This window comes from Trachypithecus francoisi, unplaced genomic scaffold, assembly GCF_009764315.1.
Source record: "Trachypithecus francoisi isolate TF-2019V2 unplaced genomic scaffold, Tfra_2.0 Lachesis_group0, whole genome shotgun sequence".
In the NCBI taxonomy this organism is placed as follows: Eukaryota; Metazoa; Chordata; class Mammalia; order Primates; family Cercopithecidae; genus Trachypithecus; species Trachypithecus francoisi.
In genome coordinates, this window is record NW_022681453.1 from 67,265,527 (window position 1) to 67,280,844 (window position 15,318).

Here is a 15,318-nt window from a genome sequence, read left to right on the forward strand (position 1 = left end):
ATTGCCTTTGCTCCTTTGTCAAAGATCAGTTGTCTACAGTTACGTGGATCTATTTTGGGGTTCTCCATTCTGTCCCATTGGTCTATTTGTCTATTTGTTTGCCAATACCATACTGTCTTGTTTACTATAGCTTTTTAGTAAGTCTTGAAGTTGGGTAATGTGAGTCCACAAACTTTGTTCTTCTTGAGATTATTCTGGGTCTTTTACTTTTTCATATAAAATTCAGAATTAATTTGTTGATATCCACAAAATAATGCACTAAGATTTTGATTGAGATCTTATTGAATCTACAGATAAAGTTGGGAAGAATTGACATTGTAACAATACTGATGCTTTCTGGGAATATTTCTCAATTTATTTAGATTTTAATTTTTTAATCATAGGTTTGCTAGTTTCCTCCACATAGAGCCTGTGCATATTTTGTTAGATTTATGCCTAAGTATTTATTTTCTCTTTATTTTTTGAGGGTAATGTAAATGGTATTGTGTTTTTAATTTCAAATTCCAACTGTTCTTTGCTCGTGTTAGGAAAGCAATTGACCTTTTACCCTGTAGTTTTGCTAAAGTTGCCTATTAATTCCAGGAGGTTTTTGTTTATTCTTAGGTATTGTTTACATAAAAAATCATGTCATCTACAAAGACAGTTTTATTTATTACTTTCTAGTATGAATATCTTTTATTTCCCTTTCTTATCTTACATTAGGTAGGTTTAGTATAATGTCGCATAGGAGTAGTGAGAGGGGACATCCTTGCCTTTTTCCTGATCTTAGAGGGAAAGCATCTAGTTTCTCACCATTAAGAATCTGTAATATTTTTCTATCAAGTTGAGTAAATATCCTTCTATTGCTAGTTTTCTGAGTTTTTTTTTTTTATCATGAATGGGTGTTGATTTTTTTTCTTCCTCTGCCACCTGCCCTCCTTCTTTCCCCACCTTCTTTCCTCAGCTTCTTTTCCCTATCCCCACCTTCCCTCTTCTTCTTCCCCCACCTTCCGTCTTCTTCTTCCCCCACTTCCCTCTTCTTCTTCCCCCAACTTCCTTCTTCTTCTTCCCCACCATCCCTCTTTTTCTTTCCCCACCTTCCCTCTTCTTTCCCCACTTCCTTTCCTCACCTTCCCTCTTCTTTCTTCCCCCCATCTCTCTTCTTTTTTCCCCCACCATCCCTCTTCTTCTTTCCTTACCTTCCCTCTTCTTCTTGTGAAAATTTTTTTCTTCATTGATTGATGTGATCATGTGATTGTATATTTTTGCATATAATTGATATGTCTCAAAGTTGTATTTTTCAAGACAATTTCTTATTTCTCTAAGATTTTAAGATTTATTCATATAGAATCATATGTTGGATATTTTATTTATTAACAAATATTTATTGAGTATATACTATGCTGAAGATATATTAGGTATGGAAGATACCTTAATAAATAAGGCTGCATGAAAGTTTTGGAATAAGTTTGCATTTGGTATAGGGGAAGGTAAGAGGATGATGAGGAAAGAACTGAAAAAGAGGAGAGGGAATTGGGCAACAGTAAATCACAGAGAATGTGACATTTCTTGTCTTTCAACTTTTCCTCCCTGTACTTGCAGTTAGGGAAATGGTCACTCTCTAAGGGACATCTGAATGACTCCACACTTCTGTGATTTCTGCAGTCTGTAACTGCTCTGGAGCTTAGTCATATCCAAACCCCTTCGCATAAAATGGCACAATTTTATGACCTACTCTTTGCCTATCTGTTCAGTCATATCTCTTATGTCAAATTGCCCAAATTGTTCATGCACATGCTGCTCCCTCTACCTCCACTATTCTGTACCCTCTTTTTTGCTGGGGCAACTCCTAATTATCTTTTATTATCTTGATCACCCTCTCAGAGCCTAAATTGCTTCCATTAAGTTGCATTCTAAATTATTTCCAGTCCTTCAGTGAACTTAGAAATAATATCAGTTTCATTCTTTAACTTTTCCACCTCATTTTCTTCCTTCGTGCCCCTAGTGTTCACTATAATTCTCACCATAATATGCTCACCCAATAATAGAAGGTAGAGCCATAAGAAGACCTACTAGACAGACAAAATTCTAATCTCTTCTCCCATAAGAAAGTTTCATTCTGTTAAAACTGAAAGATAAATTCTAAGGTTGAATGTGAAAATAAGTATGTAGAAAGGTAAATTTTGTGTAAGGGAGTACAATGGGACTCTCCGTGATGGTTTCTATTTTCTCTAAGGTAGAAACAAGTTCATCTGCTGGGAGTGTGAGGTGTAGATATGGGGTTGGGACTTAAAGAGGATTTAAAGGTTTGAATAATTGTGGTAAATGGGAGAGGAAGCTGAAGACAAGAAGGATTTCAGAGTGTACTGAAGATGGAGTTCAGCTGGAAACTGAATGTGTAGTGGTCAGGACATTGATGTCATTATTGTCCTGATGTCTCCTGCAGCATTTTGCTCCCCAAAGGTAGGAGTAGAGACCAATGGTTGGACTGATGCAGGTTTAGGACTTTGCTGGGTGGATACAATGAGGGATATAGGCGTATGACGTATTCATAAAGTGTTGCAGCATTGACGTTGAATAGCCACTTCAAATTCTGTCTCTGCCCCTCACCATGGGACCTTGTGCAAATTATTTAACCTTCTGAAGTCTTATTGCCTTGCATTTAAAATAAGGATAATCACATATATTTTATTAATTTAATAGATATTGAGTGCCCTCCTCTATACTTTTCTGGGACCTGGAGATAAAGCTGAGATCAAAATTACTACCTTCCTGTAGCTTATAATCTAATGAGAAGAGAGATACAAGATAAATGAATAAAATATATAGTATGTTAGATGGCAAAATGCTTAGGGGGAAAAAGAAGCAAAGAAGTATAGTGCATGCAGCAATTTTATTTATGTTTGTATTGATACATATTTGTACATATTTATAGGGTGTGGTAGTTTGATATATGCATACAATGTGTAATAATCAAATCAGGGTGTTTAGGGTATCTATCACCTCGAACATTTATCATTTCTTTGTGTTGGGAACATTTCTAATCTTCTCTTCTAGTTATTTTGAAATATATATTGTTAACTATAGTTACCCTACTGTGCTATCAAACACTTGAACTTATTCCTTATATGTTTGTACTCATTAACCAATCTCTTCCCTGCCTCCCCCAACTCTACCTTCCCAGGCTCTGGTACTTATCTCTGCTCCATGAGATCAACTTTTTAAGCTCCCATATGAGTGAGACCATGGGATATTTGTCTTTCTGTGCCAAACTTATTTCACTTAGCATAATGACCTCCAGTTCCGTAAGATGGGCAGCCAGGAAAGGCCTTACTGAGCTGATGTTTGAATTGCGAAGTTATGTAATCATTAAGATGAGTATACATACAATGGGCCAGTTGAGTGCACAGTAAGATTCAATAAATTCAAACTAACATTATTCTTATTGCCTAGAGAGTGCCTGAAATGACAGGTCACTGGGAGTTGGCTACTTCCCTCCCTTTCCTTAGGGGTTTAAGGAGAGCATGCGTGATTTCAGTCTTTTGCTGGAGCTCTTCACTGACACCCATTGCAGAGCCTGAGCCCTCAACTCTCAATCTTTGCTTAGGTCCTGGCTCAGGCTCCACTTTGTAAGAGGCGCCTTCCTAGTAGTCACTACTCTCTCTCTCTCACAATCATGTCCTTACAGACATTGCTGATCCTCTTTCATACTGACACCGGGTTCTAGTCTGAGTTTCATCACTAAGTCGCTGTTTGACTTTGGGCAAGTTACTTCTATGGTTAATTATTTTTCATCAACAAAATCAAAAGGTCATATTAGAGGAAGAACTAAGAGACTCCAGTATTTTTTGCTTCTAAGAGTCCCATATCCCCGACTTCCTTCTCACAGCTCATTCAGCAATCCTAATGGCAGCGGGTGCCCGCAGTCTCAAGTCTCTGCGGAAGCCCAAGCCGCAGTCTGGGTCAGTCACAGGCGACTAAGCGGAGGAATTAGACGAAGCCATCGTAACCACCTAACACTGAGAACACCTGACCTTTCCCAGAACGCCCGCCCACTCGGCATTTCCTGTCCCTCCCTAGATCTTCTTCCGGGGCACCTACTCGCCTCTAATCACGCCCCTCATTCACTCTTTAGGGTCCATTGGCTGTTTCTTTGAGGAAGCGGAGCATCTTCTGCCGTTGATTGGTTTCCGTCATTGTTGATAGGTTGGTAACAAACAAGGCGTGCCTGGTCTCCCCGGTAACGCACTGCCGATAGTTCTGATTGGTCGGTGTCTTAATCCCATCTTCCGTCCCAACTGCTAGTGGCTGAGTCCCTGGCGGGGCGCGGCGGTGGAAGGTGTTGCGTACGGGGTTCCCGAGCTGACGTGGCTTGAATTGGGAGGGGGGCGGCTGGAGCCTCAGGCGGCAGCGCTTCTAGGTGAGTGGGGGACGCTCCCCAACTCTTCCCTGTGCGAGTCCAATAACAGTCACCCCCGCCAGAGGGGTCGCGGGAGCTGCCCAAGCAGCTACACTGGAGTCCCCTCCTCGCCCCGCCTCTCCCGGATTCAGTCCTGGATCCGGCCCTTCACGCGCCTCCTTCACCTACCAGGCCTCGTTCTAGTAGCCCACAAGCCTCTCGGCCCCACCGGAGGGCCTTCGGGGTCGCCCTACGCAGACTTGGACCACTTGCTCACGGTCTGTCCCCTCCCCGGCACGTTTCTCCCCTGGGAGCGACGGGGAAGAGCGCCCAGGTCAGTCCTGTCCGCACGGCCTTGTTCCTGGAGCGGCCTGCCTAAGTCGGCCTCGGTACGCAGCCGCTGACGTCGGAAAGAACCTGCCGGGCCCCTGTGCTCAGGCCCTAAACAAACTTAGTGTCCCGAAGGGGAGGCGGGACCAAAGGAAATCAAAGGTCTCTAGGGCGGAGATCACAGAATCATTGGCGATATTAATGCAAACGGAGGCCTGTCCAATGATCCTGCTAATGCTAATGGGTTACTGGAAAGATGAGAAGAGAGGAAAGATCCCAACGATCCCGTCAACACGAAAATCCCAGGAATCAGAGGTGGGCAGGCTGTTAGAGAAAAAGGAACCTCGAAGAGAGTTCTCGAGGAAAAATAACTTGGTTTGATGGTGTGGAGTGTGTTTAATCTGCACAACCGGAGTGTGAAAGGGAGGGTGAGTCCCTTGAGGAATGAGGAATATATTTGTCTGACTTATTTAAAGAGCTCCCGTTCGTCTGTGGGGAGCGGACACTTTGAGAGTGGGACAGGGATATTTAAAATCATGAATAAGTACTTGCAGTTTTTGAGATAGTTGGAAGCTGTCCGAGCACTTAAAGGACCTTCTTACAGTTCTGTGCAAGATGCAGGCAAGTGGAAGGCTCTTTACAGAAGGGCCGAAGGCCTTTCCAAAAGCGTGAATTTATAAGATTTAGATGGCCAGAATGGTTATGAAGAGGCAAACTCGGAAATATTCTATTGGAAAAATGGCAGGGTTTGGTTTTGGAATGGATGCAGGAAAAAGTTGAAGAGTACTCCAAAGTTGCAGGCATTGTACATTAACTACTTCATAGCTTTTACTTTTCATCCCTTGACCACAGAATGACCATTTAATGTTTTTCTCTTCACTGCATTAATTTTTTTTACAACCGCAGTAGCTTCCAAACCTTTTTAATTGTACTCTCTATCAGTAAAACATTTTTGAGCATGCGTCTCCCCAAATATTGTATGTTTAATTATTCATAGTGTATGACTACCACTGTAAATATGTTGTGTAGAATATGAAATATGCAAAAGTATAAATTTAAAAGAATGAAATTTTTAAAAAGCCTTGTCCACCCTTTGGGACCTCCCAGTCCAATTTGACAATCACGTGAAGATGCTTCCTTGTTTTTCTTTTTTTTTTTTTTTTTTATCTTTAAAAAAAATTTTTTTTTTTTAATTATACTTTAAGTTCTAGGGTACATGTGCATGACGTTATATCATGTATAACTCCCCAATGCAATCCCTCCCTCCTCCCCCCTCCCCATGATAGGCCCCAGTGTGTGATGTTCCCCTTCCCGAGTCCAAGTGATCTCATTGTTCAGTTCCCACCTGTGAGTGAGAACATGCGGTGTTTGGTTTTCTCTTCTTGTGATAGTTTGCTAAGAATGATGGTTTCCAGCTGCATCCATGTCCCTACAAAGGACGCAAACTCATCCTTTTTGATGGCTGCATAGTATTCCATGGTGTATATGTGCCACATTTTCTTAATCCAGTCTGTCACAGATGGACATTTGGGTTGATTCCAAGTCTTTGCTATTGTGAATAGTGCCGCAATAAACAAACGTGTACATGTGTCTTTGTAGTAGAGTAATTTATAATCCTTTGGGTATATACCCAGTAGTGGGATGGCTGGGTCATATGGTACATCTAGTTCTAGATCCTTGAGGAATCGCCATACTGTTTTCCATAATGGTTGAACTAGTTTACAATCCCACCAACAGTGTAAAAGTGTTCCTATTTCTCCACATCCTCTCCAACACCTGTTGTTTCCTGACTTCTTAATGATTGCCATTCTAACTGGTGTGAGATGGTATCTCATTGTGGTTTTGATTTGCATTTCTCTGATGGCCAGTGATGATGAGCATTTTTTCATGTGTCTGTTGGCTGTATGGATGTCTTCTTTTGAGAAATGTCTGTTCATATCCTTTCCCCACTTTTTGATGGGGTTGTTTGCTTTTTTCTTGTATATTTGTCTGAGTTCTTGGTAGATTCTGGATATTAGCCCTTTGTCAGATGAGTAGGTTGCAAAAATTTTTTCCCATTCTGTAGGTTGCCTGTTCACTCTGATGGTAGTTTCTTTGGCTGTGCAAAAGCTCTTTAGTTTAATTAGATCCCATGTGTCAATTTTTGCTTTTGCTGCCGTTGCTTTTGGTGTTTTAGACATGAAGTCCTTGCCCATGCCTATGTCCTGAATGGTACTACCTAGATTTTCTTCTAGGGTTTTTATGGTATTAGGTCTAACATTTAAGTCTCTAATCCATCTTGAATTAATTTTCGTATAAGGGGTAAGGAAAGGATCCAGTTTCAGCTTTCTACTTATGGCTAGCCAATTTTCCCAACACCATTTATTAAATAGGGAATCCTTTCCCCATTTCTTGTTTTTGTCAGGTTTGTCAAAGATCAGATGGCTGTAGATGTGTGGTATTATTTCTGAGGACTCTGTTCTGTTCCATTGGTCTATATCTCTGTTGTGGTACCAGTACCATGCTGTTTTGGTTACTGTAGCCTTGTAGTATAGTTTGAAGTCAGGTAGCGTGACGCCTCCAGCTTTGTCCTTTTGACTTAGGATTGTCTTGGCAATGCGGGCTCTTTTTTGGTTCCATATGAACTTTAAAGCCGTTTTTTCCAATTCTGTGAAGAAAGTCATTGGTAGCTTGATGGGGATGGCATTGAATCTATAAATCACCTTGGGCAGTATGGCCATTTTCACGATATTGATTCTTCCTATCCATGAGCATGGTATGTTCTTCCATTTGTTTGTGTCCTCTTTGATTTCACTGAGCAGTGGTTTGTAGTTCTCCTTGAAGAGGTCCTTTACATCCCTTGTAAGCTGGATTCCTAGGTATTTTATTCTCTTTGAAGCAATTGTGAATGGAAGTTCATTCCTGATTTGGCTCTCTGCTTGTCTGTTACTGGTGTATAAGAATGCTTGTGATTTTTGCACATTAATTTTGTATCCTGAGACTTTGCTGAAGTTGCTTATCAGCTTAAGCAGATTTTGGGCTGAGACAATGGGGTTTTCTAAATATACAATCATGTCATCTGCAAACAGGGACAATTTGACTTCTTCTTTTCCTAACTGGATACCCTTGATTTCTTTCTCTTGCCTGATTGCCCTAGCCAGAACTTCCAACACTATGTTGAATAGGAGTGGTGAGAGAGGGCATCCCTGTCTTGTGCCAGTTTTCAAAGGGAATTTTTCCAGTTTTTGCCCATTCAGTATGATATTAGCTGTGGGTTTGTCATAAATAGCTCTTATTATTTTGAGGTACGTTCCATCAATATCAAATTTATTGAGCGTTTTTAGCATAAAGGGCTGTTGAATTTTGTCAAAAGCCTTTTCTGCATCTATTGAGATAATCATGTGGTTCTTGTCTTTGGTTCTGTTTATATGCTGGATTACGTTTATTGATTTGCGAATGTTGAACCAGCCTTGCATCCCAGGGATGAAGCCCACTTGATCATGGTGGATAAGCTTTTTGATGTGCATCCTGGCTAACACTGTGAAACCCCGTCTCTACTAAAAAAATACAAAAAATTAGCCGGGCGAGATGGCGGGCGCCTGTAGTCCCAGCTACTCGGGAAGCTGAGGCAGGAGAATGGCGTAAACCCGGGAGGCGGAGCTTGCAGTGAGCTGAGATCCGGCCACTGCACTCCAGCCTGGGCGACAGAGCGAGACTCCGTCTCAAAAAAAAAAAAAAAAGAATCTCAGCTTCCTTGTTTTTCAAGAAGGTCGTTGGCATTTCTGGCATCCAGACTCTGGGATGCAGCCTTTCTTAAAAATAATCTTTAGAAGGTTTTTTTCAACCCTCTGCTTGAGGTTTATAGGCCCCCTTTCTTTTTCTCCCTTTGATTAATAGATTAATTAAAGGGATGTTGACTTTATCCTTGTTTATAAAATAAATCATTCATTAATTTCTCTAGGTTAACTACTATTAGGAATACCACTGATCATTACATACCAGTCTGTGGTTAGAAACCATTAAGTAAAAGGAGATTAGGCTCTATATTGCTGTATTTTTAATTAAGCTATTTTAAAATCAGCTATATGCTTTTGATAAAAGGAAATTTAATACAGAAGGATACAATGTAAAAAGAAAAGTCTTTTTCTTCTCTATCTACTGATCTACCCATCTCCATTCCCCACTTCCCAGAAGTAAGCTCTGTAAATAATTTCTTGGTTATAGTTAAGAAATTTTCTGATCATAATAAAGCACATGACAGGCCGGGCGTGGTGGCTCAAGCCTGTAATCCCAGCACTTTGGGAGGCCGAGACGGGCGGATCACGAGGTCAGGAGATCGAGACCATCCTGGCTCACACGGTGAAACCCTGTCTCTACTAAAAAAATACAAAAAACTAGCCGGGCGAGGTGGCGGGCGCCTGTAGTCCCAGCTACTCTGGAGGCTGAGGCAGGAGAATGGCGTGAACCCGGGAGGCGGAGCTTGCAGTGAGCTGAGATCTGGCCACTGCACTCCAGCCTGGGTGACAGGGCGAGACTCCGTCTCAAAAAAAAAAAAAAAAAAAAAAAGCACATGACAATATATGCCCCTTCTGTCTTTCCCACAAGTGGAATCCTAATACACATGCTAGTCTACACCTTTCTTTTGTCCTTTCATACTGTGTATTAGGCACTTTCAATATCCATGGGTATAAAACTACCTCATCCTTTTAGAAGGCTACATGGCCGTCCTTTGTAAAAATATAAAAATTATATTTAGCCTGTCCCCATTGATGGACATTTAGATTTTCAGTCATTAACCATCAAAACACTGCTGTAGTGAACATCCATGTATATATATCCTAGGGCCCTTGTGTGAACCTGTCTGTGATTTAAACAATATGGAATTATTTGGGGCTGTATTACTATGAATCATTTTAGTTTACGTACTGCTTAAAAAAAAAAAAAAAGTACTTACCTAACTATTAACATAGTGCCCTTATCCCCTCATTCTGTTTTCAACCTGAGTGAAGAATATTGGGTAATGAGATTATTCAGAAAATAAAATATTTTCTGTGTATCTTCACCCATCAAGAAGCTTTGTCAAACTATGTGACTGGGGAAATTACTTAACATCCTTCTGCCTTAGGGCCTTAAAACTGGGAATATTGACAGTACTCCCTCTTGCGTTTGTTTTAGGGATAAAGTGAGTTAGGCCAGGCGCAGTGGCTCAAGCCTGTAATCCCAGCACTTTGGGAGGCAGAGGCGGGTGGATCACTTGAGGTCAGGAGTTTGAGACCAGCCTGGCCAACATGGTGAAACCCCCGTCTCTACTAAAAATACAAAAAGTTAGCCAGGCGTGGCAGCGGGTACCAGTAATCCCAGCTACTCGGGAGGCTGAGGCAGGAGAATCGCTTGAACCTGGGAGACGGAGATTGCAGAGAGATCGCGCCACTGCACTCCAGCCTGCGTGACAATAGTGAAACTCGGTCTCAAAATAAATAAATAAAATAATAAATAAATAAATAAATAAAATGAGTTAAAAAATGAGAAGTAAGTGATGTATAAAGATATTAGAGCAGTGCTTGGCCGGTCATGCTGTGTATGTATGTTATAGCTACCACTTACTTTTAAATTCGTTTAATTAAAATAGTGGCTTCTGCATCATGAAAAATACTTGTTCATTTTCTAATTGTAAAATTATGTCATAATGTCGAATATGTTATTTTCAGCTATACAGCACTACCTATTAGCCCTCAACTTGGTTGAAAATCATTTTGAGATTTAAAGAATTAAGGACAGCTACTGAGGCTTAACTAAATAAGCATGAAATAAGTTTCAGGAGTCGCCTCAACTGAAACCTAACCACCTTCTCTGTGTTTCTGTGGGAAAATGTGATTTAAATTCCAAAATAGATGGCATGTGTACATATACACACAGGCATGCACTCACTGTCTTCGGTTATTTTGCTTATTTTCCTGTGCATGTTGTTCTGTTTTCTGTGACTAGGGACATGCTTTGTATTTCTTTTTATATTTTTATAGTTCCTAGCATAATGCTCAACACCAGGTGGTGGTTGTAAGAATAATCGTTGATAACAGTGAAGACTTGGAGAAAATAAAACTTACTTAATTCTAAGTGCCACTTCAACATGTAAGTGTTAAGGTCCTTGTGAAAGCTGTGGCCAGCATAGACTTTAAGGAATTGTTTTATTTGCCGCAGTGTTTTATGGAATCCCTGGCCTTGGCATGAAGCCCTGTGTTTTATTCTTTTCCTTAATTGCTATTCATGATCTTGGTGCTTTATAAGATAACAGCAAGAACATTGTTTGTGCAGCAGTCATACGTATTCCTTACATGAATTTATGACTATGAATATGAATATTCCCCCTTTATTAATTTTTATATATACATATATATTCCTTACATACATTTATGACTATGAATATGAATATTTTCCCCTTTATTAATTTTTATCTATACATTTGCCCATTTCTGTCTACAGTGAGCCTAATAGAGGGGAGAACTCATCTTTCTTCATTTAGCTTAAGCATGGCTACTTACTGGCTTTCTTGCCGTGTAGTTCCCAAACTTTGAGCTACCAAAAGCCTACAACTGTGGCTGAGGTGCCCTTCCATTTACATTTCCAGATCATTCCTTTAATGTCAACAGCTGTAGAGTAGGGGGCATTAGAATGGTCCTTGTCAGTCTTCATTTTAAGATGAGGAAACTGACGCTCTAAGGTGACTTACCCGCTATGATGCAGCTTCTTATTGAGCCAGGACTGAAAACTCAGTTCCTTGGCTCCCAGTTTAGTGCTCTTCCCACTATATCACCTGCTTTCCTGTGGATCTCTGAGATTGTTGAATCAATCTATGAGAGACTCCTTTTGTCTTGCCTGAACTGGTACATCTTTAGCACTCTCCCAAATTTTTATCTCATTTAAATATTAATCTTTCCTTCCTTAAAATGTACATATTTTTAAATGGTTATGTGAGGAAAGTAATCTGCTTTTCCTTTAAATAGCTTTTTATTTTATTCTATTAATCTTTTTTATTTTATTCTTTTTTTTTTTGAGACAAGGTCTTGTTCTGTTGCCTAGGCTGGAGTATGGTGGTGTGATCATAGCTGACTGCACTCTCAAACTCCTGGGCTCAAGTGATCCTCCTGCCTCAGCCTCCCGAATAGCTGGGACTACAGTCATATGCCAGTAGGCCCAGCTAATTTAAAAAAAAAAAGTTTGTGGAGACAGGGTCTCACTATGTTGCTCAGGCTGGTCTTGAACTCTTGCGCTCAAGCCATCCACTCACCTCAGCCTTCTAAAGTGCTAGGATTACAGGCGTGAGCCACCCTGCCTGGCTGCTATTGTATTATGTATTTAACTGAGGGACCTTGAAATGTCTTAATTTCTAAGTGTCAGTTTTCCCTCTATAAAATGGGGGTGATGATAATACTTATCTTGCAGATTTTGTTAAGAATAAAGAGTATATAAAGTGTCTGGTACACTTACTTGCATTTAAATTAAATGTTGCTCAGTAATTGTTGCCATTAATATTATTATTATCCTGTGTTCATGTGTATGTGTTCTTCGTTTGCTATGATATTCAGTGATACTCAGTAGGATGCTGGTGGGCACACTTCTTTCTGGGGAGGGTCAATCAGAAACTCATGTGGTAGTGGTATGGGTTTTCATAGTGGATTTCATAATAATTAATGATATTTGAATTACTAGAATAAATCCACTTGGTGGTGATTTTTTTCAGTATCTAGTCAGATTCAGTTTGCTAATATTTTATTTAAAATTCTAATTAAAATGTATTTAGAATGTTGGCATCAATATTCGTAGAGCGATGGTTTGCAATTTTTCATTTTCTATATTTTGGAGCAATATAAATAGCAACTTCTATAGCACTTAGATTCTCTCATTTTTGACAATTGGGTAGAATTTTCTAATAGCAACTATTTCTGGTGTTTTAGCATTGGTGACTTATTTTATAATTTTTCCATGGAAATTTATGTATTTACAATTTCTATTCCTAAAGGTATTAATTTTGATTAACTTTTTTTTATTATATTTTAAATTCTAGGGTACATGTGCACAACGTGCAGGTTTGTTACATAGGTATCCATGTGCCGTGTTGGTTTCCTGCACCCATCAACTCTTCATTTACATTAGGTATTTCCCTAATGCTATCCCTTACCCGGCCCTCCACCTCCTGACAGGCCCTGATGTGTGATGTTCCCCGCCCTGTGTCCAAGTGTTCTCATTGTTCAGTTCCCACCTATGAGTGAGAACATGCGGTGTTTGATTTCTGTCCTTGTGATAGTTTGCTGAGAATGATAGTTTCCACCTTCATCCATGTCCCTGCAAAGGACATGAACTCATCCTTTTTTATGACTACATAGTATTCCATGGTGTATATATGCCACATTTTCTTTTTTTTTTTTTTGAGACGGAGTCTCGCTCTGCCGCCCAGGCTGGAGTGCAGTGGCCGGATCTCGGCTCACTGCAAGCTCCGCCTCCCGGGTTCAGGCCATTCTCCTGCCTCAGCCTCCCGAGTAGCTGGGACTACAGGCGCCCGCCACGTTGCCCGGCTAGTTTTTTGTATTTTTAGTAGAGACGGGGTTTCACCATGTTAGCCAGGATGGTCTCGATCTCCTGACCTCGTGATCCGCCCGTCTCGGCCTCCCAAGCCACATTTTCTTAATCCAGTCTATCATTGATGGACATGTGGGTTGGTTCCAAGTCTTTGCTATTGTGAATAGTGATGCAATAAACATACATGTACATGTGTCTTTGAGGTTGCATGATTTATAATCTTTTGGGTATATACCCAGTAATGGGATGACTGGGTCAAGTGGTATTTCTAGTTCTGATCCTTGAGGAATTGCCACACTGTCTTCCACATGGTTGAACTACTTTACACTCCCACCAGTAGTGTAAAAGTGTTCCTATTTTGCCACAACCTCTCTAGCATCTGTTGTTTCCTGACTTTAAATGATCACCATTCTAACTGGCGTGAGATGGTATCTCATTGTGGTTTTGATTTGCATTTCTCTGATGAACAATGATGATGAGCATTTTTCCATGTGTCTGTTGGCTACATAAATGTCTTCTTTTGAGAAGTATCTGTTCATATCCTTTGCCCACTTTTTGATGGTGATGTTTGCTTTTTTCTTGTAAATTTGTTTAAGTTCTTTGTAGATTCTGGTTATTAGCCCTTTGTCAGATGGGCAGATTGCAAAAATTTTCTCCCATTCTGTAGGTTGCCTGTTCACTCTGATGGTAGTTTCTTTTGCTGTGCAGAAGCTCTTTAGTTTAATTAAATCCCATTTGTCTATTTTGGCTTTTGTTGCCATTGCTTTTGGTGTTTTAGTCATGAAGTCTTTGCCTATGCCTATGTCCTGAATGGTATTGCCTAGGCTTTCTTCTAAGGTTTTTATAGTTTTAGGTCTAACATTTAAGTCTTTAATAAGGTTTAAGGAAGGGATCCAGTTTCAGCTTTCTACATATGGCTAGCCAGTTTTCCCAGCACCATTTATTAAATTGGGAATCCTTTCCCCATTTCTTGTTTTTGTTAGGTTTGTCAAAGATCAGATGGTTGTAGATGTGTGGTGTTATTTCTGAGGTCTCTGTTCTTTTCCATTGGTCTATACATCTGTTTTGGTATCAGTACCATGCTGTTTTGGTTACTGTCGCCTTGTAGTATAGTTTGAAGTCAGGTAGCGTGATGCCTCCAGCTTTGTTCTTTTGGCTTAGGATTGTCTTGGCTATGCGGGCTCTTTTTTGGTTCCATATGAACTTTAAGGTAGTTTTTTCCAATTTTGTGAAGAAAGTCCTTGGTAGCTTGATGGGGGTGGCATTGAATCTATAAATTACCTTGGACAGTATGACCCAGTGTGCTATAATTCTTATTCATATATATTCAAATTATACTTTTAGCCAATGGGAACCTGCGTCCTTTGAAAGCTTCCTATCTTGTATGACAAGATGTTTCAGGATCATTTTGTACATTTCCACTTTAGAACTGGAATTAGCCATTTCTCTAAGAAAACCTCCTTTTAAAAACTTTTAAAAATGGGAACGAGTATCTCACGACCCAAATCTAGGCACTAGAGATATTCATTGCTTCTCAGTTTGTCATAACTTTTAAGCCTTTTCAGTGGACAGAGCTAGGAAAATATGTGAACAAATATAAAATACTGAATTGTCATTTCACACTGTTCCTATTCAGATTCAAAGATCAATACAAAGTTTGTATTTTGGGGTTCTTAATTTCTTCTGTATTACATCTGTATCTTCTTTTCATAACTGAAAATACAGAATTAGTATATCCATAATTACTCATTTGCTTTAATTCTACATTTCACATATAGTAATCTAGGAGTAGTGATGCTAATATCAGCACCACAACCACTTTAGACGAGATCGAGTGTGTTCAGGGTGGTATGACCATAGACAACAACTACTTTTAATTATTGAAAACTGTGTAAAAAATATTTTTTATTTTTTGCGTATGCTATTCACATTCTTCCCGATTTTTTTTTCATGGTTGTCCTATATATTGTCAGAGCATATAATTATTACATACTATGCTGTCTCTTCCTCAGTCTTTACTTAGTCTTAATTCTGTTAGTGACCTTATATTTAATGTT

At 39.8% G+C, this 15,318-nt stretch overlaps 1 protein-coding gene across 9 annotated transcripts in view; it reads left to right on the forward strand.

Moving 5' to 3' along the window:
• Window positions 1-2,895: 2,895 nt before the first annotated feature.
• The window catches only part of GOLGB1 (golgin B1), a 95,934-nt gene continuing 83,511 nt past the window's right edge, over window positions 2,896-15,318 (forward strand). For 8 of the 9 annotated variants that reach the window (XM_033211070.1, XM_033211064.1, XM_033211066.1 and 5 more), the window contains exon 1: window positions 4,260-4,399. The gene's annotated coding sequence lies outside the window, so the exon portion shown is untranslated. Of the gene's footprint in view, window positions 5,024-15,318 lie in introns of all 9 variants that reach the window. The other variant, XM_033211065.1, reaches the window with a different exon arrangement.